This window comes from Thamnophis sirtalis, unplaced genomic scaffold (assembly GCF_051295495.1).
Source record: "Thamnophis sirtalis isolate CommonGarterSnake01/CBP01778 unplaced genomic scaffold, rThaSir2_p1.2 scaffold_11, whole genome shotgun sequence".
NCBI lineage: Eukaryota > Metazoa > Chordata > Lepidosauria > Squamata > Natricidae > Thamnophis > Thamnophis sirtalis.
The window spans coordinates 64,412,493-64,419,520 of NW_028261391.1; the positions used below are offsets into that span (position 1 = coordinate 64,412,493).

General features: G+C 39.6%; 1 protein-coding gene across 2 annotated transcripts in view; it reads right to left on the reverse strand.

Annotated features, from left to right (window-relative positions):
* FAM53B (family with sequence similarity 53 member B) overlaps positions 1 to 6,417 on the reverse strand; it is a 141,579-nt gene extending 135,162 nt beyond the window's left edge. Inside the window, exons 1-2 of one of the 2 annotated variants that reach the window (XM_087725953.1) lie at positions 6,343 to 6,417; positions 3,805 to 3,860 (exon numbers count right to left, since the gene is read on the reverse strand). The gene's annotated coding sequence lies outside the window, so the exon portion shown is untranslated. The remainder of the gene's footprint in view (positions 1 to 3,804; positions 3,861 to 6,342) is intronic. The other variant, XM_087725952.1, reaches the window with a different exon arrangement.
* Between the last annotated feature and the right edge of the window lie 611 nt (positions 6,418 to 7,028).

Genomic DNA, 7,028 nt, shown 5'->3' on the forward strand with positions numbered 1-7,028 from the left:
GTATTTAAAATGAAGGACAGAATCCAACACTGAATACCCATGCATTAGTAGCAAAAGTTATAAGGCAATTATTTTTATGCATAAGTAATCAATTATAAATGGAGTTTGTTATGGCTGTGGATGATGGGAATTCATAAGAGCAGCAAATTGGTATGAAACAGCCATAAAACAGTACTGGACTCATAGAAAATTTACTATGGCTTCAATCCCCAATCATCCCATCCCATCCCATCTACAAGCTGATTACAATAACAATTTGTTAACAGATGGCTTTGGAAGTTCAACCTTCTCTCATTACTGTTCACAATTTTTATTACTTGTATACATTTACATAATGTTCATTATTATTATTTTCCTATTAACAATTTTGTTACCAGTATTAATAAAGTTTATAACAGGCTACCTGGACCGGGAGGCACTTCAAATGGCCACTCATGCTCTCGTCACCTCTAGGCTTGATTACTGCAATGCGCTTTACATGGGGCTGCCCCTGAAGAGTGTTCGGAGACTACAATTGGTCCAGAATGCGGTCGCGCGAGCGATATCGGGTGTACCTAGATACACCTATGTTACACCTATCCTCCGTGAGCTGCACTGGCTTCCGATCGGTCTCCGAACGCGCTTCAAGGTGCTGGTTATTACCTTTAAAGCCCTACATGGCTTGGGACCTGGATATCTGCGGGACCGCCTCCTGCCACATACCTCCCAACGACCCATTAGATCTCACAGGCTGGGCCTCCTTCGGGTATCGTCGACCGGGCAATGCCGGCTGGCGACTACTCGGGGGAGGTCTTTCTCTGTAGCTGCTCCGGCCCTGTGGAACGATCTACCCGCGGAGATCCGGACCCTTCCCACTCTCTCGGCCTTGCGGAAAGCCACTAAAACCTGGCTGTTCCGGCAAGCCTGGGACTGTTGACCCTAAAATACAGTCCAGCCCCATTTAGAACGGAGTATATGGTTTGTTGTTTTTTAAATCTATCTTTTGGCGCAGTGGTTAGAGTGCAGTACTGCAGGCCACTTCAGCTGACTGCAGTTCAGCGGTTCAAATCTCACGGTTGACTCAGCCTTCCATCCTTCCGAGGTGGGTGAAATGAGGACCCAGACTGTGGGGGTGATATGTTGACTCTGTAAACCGCTTAGAGAGGGTTGAAAGCCCTATGAAGTGGTATATAAGTCTATCTGCTATTGCTATTTCTTTTTCCCTGTATTTTATTTTTGATTTTATTTCTGTATTGTAAGCCGCCCAGAGTCCTACGGGATTGGGCGGCATATAAATGTTACTAAATTCAAATTCAAAAACTGTAAATAGATTTAGAAATTTAACAGTTTAAAATTCTTTTTGCCTGTTTTGCAAGGGGTGGAAAACCAACATTGCTGTATTATATTAACCAGAATTCAACTAGGGAGGATGTTATGTGTATATGTGTTAGTTGTTTTCTTTTTGAAAAGAGTCTTTCTTGTTAATTTTTTTATTATGTTTTTTTCTTTTGTCCTTTTTAAAAATATTTTAGCGTTTTCTATCTTAACCTTCTTTGAATAAACTAAAATTTTCCATTAAAAAAAAAAGTACTGAACATTTTTTAATTGTGAATTAGGCAATATTTTCTCCATAAGCAGAAAGGACTCACTGTTTTTTAAAAATACATATTTTCCCTCTGAAAAGAGGATAACATGAAATCTTATTTTCGCCCCTCCCGAATGCTGAGTGAATGTTGAGTTTTATTGTCTAATTTACTTTGTGCACATTTCTTTTTTCGTATTGTCCTACACTCCCCTTCCTTTTTGATTGTAAGCCGCCCTGAGTCCCCTCAGGGAAAAGGGCGGCCAAAATAGATAAAGAGATAATAAAAGAGAGATAAAGTTCTTACAATTTTGGATATGTATTCTTGCTCTGTTTCTTGACCATCTCTATTTCTGGAACCAGTAAGCAATTGAAGATTAAAGTGAAAGTCCTAACATAAAAGGCTACAGTTATATCTTTGCTTATCAATTGTAACACTAATTATTTTCTTTTTCTTTTTTGGAAAACTGGTAGTACTTCAGTTGTCTTGCTTTGCAGTTTATTCCATAAATCTAAATGCAATTCATATGATTTTTTTTCTAATAGAAATATAAAACTAAGAGTGATTGTTGACCGTAGCAATTGCCTATTTTATGTCCAACTATATAGACCTCTCAAAATCCAGATATACATAAATCTTTCTACACTAAGGTAAAAAAGCTGAACTAATTCTGTAATAGATGTTCCACCTGGATCACAGCCATGAGCAATGTTACGTTGGCTTGCAAGGTGGCACCTGAATTTCAAATTCTAGCTTGCATAGAATACCATGACAATGCTGCAAGTAAAACTTCCATTGGTATGACATACATACGCCAAAATTTATGAGTTTTATCCTTATAGTTAGCAGGGCAGTGTGTGGTACAAGAGTGAGTAAAACTGATATCCTACTTCAGTGTTTGCCAAACTTGGCAACTTTAAGACTTGCGGACTTCAACTCCCAGAGTTCTCCAGCCAGAAGAGCTAGCTGGAGAATTCTGGGAGTTGAAGTCCACAAGTCCACAAGTTGCCAAGTTTGGGAACCACTGTCCTACTTTATTCCTGTTCTGTATTACTAAAAAGGCTTGATTTAACAAAAACATCATAGATAGTAGGGATCAATATCTAAGGCCTAAATGGCGTGTTAGAGACTGAAACTTTGCAAATCAGAACAGTAAATGGTAAAAAGCCGTGACCCGTCAAAACCGTGCTCAACTAAGCCGCACCCGATTAAACCACGTCGTTGACGTCATCAACAGGGCGACAACAGCCAGCGCGGAGAAAGAAGGGCGCTTTAAATAGCGCTTTGAAAGCAAGCCGATTCAACTTAAGGTAAGGGTTAGGGTTAGTTTTAGGGTTAGGTTAAGGGTTAGGTTTAGGGTTAGGTTAAGGGTTAGGATTAGGTTAAGGGTTAGGGTTAGGGTTAGGTTTAGGGTTAGGTTTAGGATTAGGTTTAGGGGGGTTAGGTTTAGGTTTAGGGGTTAATTTTAGGTTTAGGGTTTACAGCGTGCTTCTATCTCCGCGCTGTTGTCGCCCTTTTGATGACGTCAGCGACGCGGTTTAGCCGAGCGCGGTTTTGTGGTGGAACCGTAAAAAGCATGAGGGTAAGAAAAACAAATATGTATTTGTTCCTATGAAATTAAGAGAATGATACAGAGGACATGAATGAAAATAAGCAGATTGTATAGGATGGAGTTGATGAATACAAGCAATGAACTAAAAGTGTAAGCTTAATTATGCAAGAAAGAGGTAAAATAGCAGATGTATGAGTACATGAATGTATGAGTACAATAAAGTATGTTATCAGTTTTATGAAACTATGAAACCATAGGTTGACGATAGACTCTAGTCAATAGTGATAATAAAAGAATCTGAGATGAGTTCCGGGAGAAATTGTGCAACATTCTAAATGCATGTAATCCAAAGGGGGAGGGGAGATTCTGTTGGGTAACATGAATAAATGAATGGGAGTGAGACAGGAAAATATGAAAAAGAATATGAATTATGATGGTTCTGTGATCATCTACTTAGGAAAAAAATCAGTTTTTTAACATAAATCATGTTTAGGTACACATGGTTAATAGAATGAATTAAAAAGCATAAATAATTTGTTTAGTAAAAGATTGAAAGAATTAGCCAAGAATACAAGAGATTCTGAATATGCTATGTATCATTAATTGTAGCATCAAGAAATGGAAGAAATAATAATAAAGAATAAGGTAAAATGATTACTGGAACAGAACATCTTACACTTATATACTTACATGAAAAAGTACCAGAAGATAGATTAATATCTCAAATAAATGAATGGAAAACAGACCTAAGAAAGGATAAGTATAAAATTACGTGAAACAGTTTGAAAATAATTATATTATAGAATAACCCAGAAGTTGTGTCATTATGCTAATGGATGTTTCCAGTTGATTGCTCACTTCCTCAGTGGCAGTTCTAGGAAGTAAACATAATTCTAAAAAAACAAAATGAAATCACTCAAAAGTAACTTTGCCACCAATCCTCGTACTTATGACCTTTACAGGTCTGTCAAACAAAGGAGAGCTGAAATAAGATGATAAGTCATGGTGTTACTTAGTGACTTCACTTAATGACCAATTTGCCAGCCCCAGCTGTTGCTAAATGAATACCACTAGTATGTAATCCATTTTTGTTGTTCAATGCTATAGTTTTATGATGTTAAAATTGTTGCATTTTATTGTCATTGAAATAATTGGGGGGATCGCGGTATTGTTACCTCTGAATGGTATACTAGAGTATAGCTTTACTGAAATTGACTAACCATTAAAACTGTAATGTACGGTATAGTACATTCAGTAACCTACCTATTGTGAAATGACTAAATTGTTGTATTTTATTGTCATTGAAATAACTGGGGGGATCGCGGTATTGTTACCTCTGAATCAGTGGTGGGTTTCAAAATGCTTTGGAACCTACTCTGTGGGTGTGGCCTCCTTTGTGGGAGTGGCTTGACGGCCATGTGACCTGGTGGGAGTGGCTTGCCGGCCATGTGTTCTCTCTCTCTCCCCCCCTCTCCTTCCTTTTGTCTCTCTGTCTTTTTTTCTTTCATCTCTCTCTCACTCTTTTTCTTTCTTTTTTCTTTCTTTCTTCCTTTCTTTCTCTTTCTCTCTCTCTATGTCAGTCTGTCTGTGTGTGTGTGTGAGTGTGTGTGTGTCAGTGGTGGGTTTCAAAAATTTTTGGAACCTCTTCTGTAGGTGTGGCCTGCTTTCCGGGTCCACTGGTGGAACCTCTTCTAACCGGTTCGGTAGATTTGACGAACCGGTTCTACCGAATAGGTGCGAACTGGTAGGAACCCACCTCTGCTCTGAATGGTATATTAGAGTATAGCTTTACTGAAATTGACTAATCATTAAAGCTGTAATGTACGGTATACTATGTTGTCCTACATTCAGTAACCTACCTATTGTGAAATGACTAAAGTGGCATAAAAGCACAAGGAAGGGAAGAGGTTATGCAAAAGGATAGTTTGGTGGGTTGAGGCAGTGAATGAGGAAAAGGAATGTTAAGAAAATCATGACTGCATAACAAGGGAGGAAGGAAGTCCAAGCTTAGCAAAACCGAAACTTTACCTACCCCAACAGAGAAAAGAAAGCTGACAGAATCTACTCAAGATCTTGTTAACAGATATCCTTCTGCCCCCAAAGAACAACTGAAGGGAAACAGAGATAGGCCTTGCCATCAAGAAGAAGGCAGATATCAACTTGCAGAAGTAGTACTGATATCAACCGGCTTTCCTTTGTAGCTGCATAAATTCAAACCTTTTTCCTCCTCTGTGAAAGCTTTATAAGCATACTCACCCACATGAGTATTGAACTTTGTTCATTCGTTGTAATCTTGCCCTTTCTAACATCCTAATTTGTATATTTGGGAAGCTCTCGTTAATGTTTATGGAAACACAAGAGGAGTTAGCTCAGTGTTTCTCAACCTTGGCGACTTTAAGTCCTGTGGACTTCAACTCCCAGAATCCCCCAGCCAGCACAGCTGTGCTGGCTGGGGGATTCTGGGAGTTGAAGTCCACAGGACTTAAAGTCGCCAAGGTCGAGAAACACTGAGTTAGCTATTCAACTCCCGTATGCATTTCAAATCGAGCTTGCATTGAAGAAACTAATTTTGGTTTATTGCTTCAAGTTATTCCATTCTCAAAGTTCATCCTGTGAGTGATATTTCAGATGCTTTTTTAAAAAAAGTAAAAGGTGTTTCAGAAGGACCACCCAGATTCAGGAACTGATCTAGTAATGCCTCAAAGGCAATAGAACACTATCTGAGAATGACATGAGGGTAATTCAACTTTACTGTACACTTAAATAGAAAGGTGGTGTATAAATGCAATATTAAAAGAGTGAAACTTAAGAAATGCAATGTCACTAAGAGCAATTAAAATGGTTAGTTTTAATGAAGTTCTCAGGAAGAAAAACCTCTGAAGTGTTTTACAAACTGGCAGTCTGGATTAATCATTAATATCTAAGAAATAATTATAAATATGCATGGAGTTATACTATGTTCCATAATGTAATCCATTGAGTTAAGTGGAATTTATTTCCAAGGAAATGTGAACAGCAATATTAGTCAAGTAGATTTCAATTCAATATGTGTTCATTCCTGTATTGGTAGTAATTTTATCTGGGAATACAAGGCGTTATTTCCACACTATTTCTTGCATTTCATTATAAACACCCCAATAATGTCTGAACTTTTCAATATCCATCTTTCAAATAGCTGAGATAAGATTAAGACACGCAGAATGAGCCATGCTACACAATGTTTTGTACCTTTAAAATGCAGATCCTCCCATGATCTTTCTGTGTGACTCTTTGTATTGTCAGGAAGCAATTATGACTGCCATCTTCTCTTACCTGTTAGAAAATTTTTGAAATAAAGTAGAAACTATGAATTTAACATTAAAAATGTTAACTGTATCTGTAAATAAAGCTAAGTAATATTTGAATATTCGGACATGTTCCATCTTTGGGGCTAAATGGACTAGCATCCCCCCCGCCCAGGGGTGGGTTTCAACCGGTTCGCGGCGGTACCCGCGAACCGGTTGGTTGGCGAACCCGGAAGTAAGTAACTTCCGGGAACGGCAAAGGGCCCACCCGCCAGCCCGCGCTCCTTACCGGTCTTTGAAGGCTTCTGCGCTTCCACGCAGGCACATGGCACATACAGCACCTGCGCGATTCTCCGCGAGCAGCTGGATGGCACATACAGCGCCTGCACGAGTCTCCGCGAGCAGCTGGAGCATCATGCAGGCGCTACAACGCATGCGTGAACTGCGCACGTGCACGAGGACGCCACCGGCCCCGTTCCAACCGAACCGGTTGGAACGGGATAAGCAACCCACCACTGCCCCCGCCCATCCAGGGCTAATGTCCAACGGGGGGGGTGTCTTTCTGAACTCTTAGTTCCTACTTCGGAAGCAGGTGACACCTGCTTCAGAAGCTTCATGACATCACCAAGA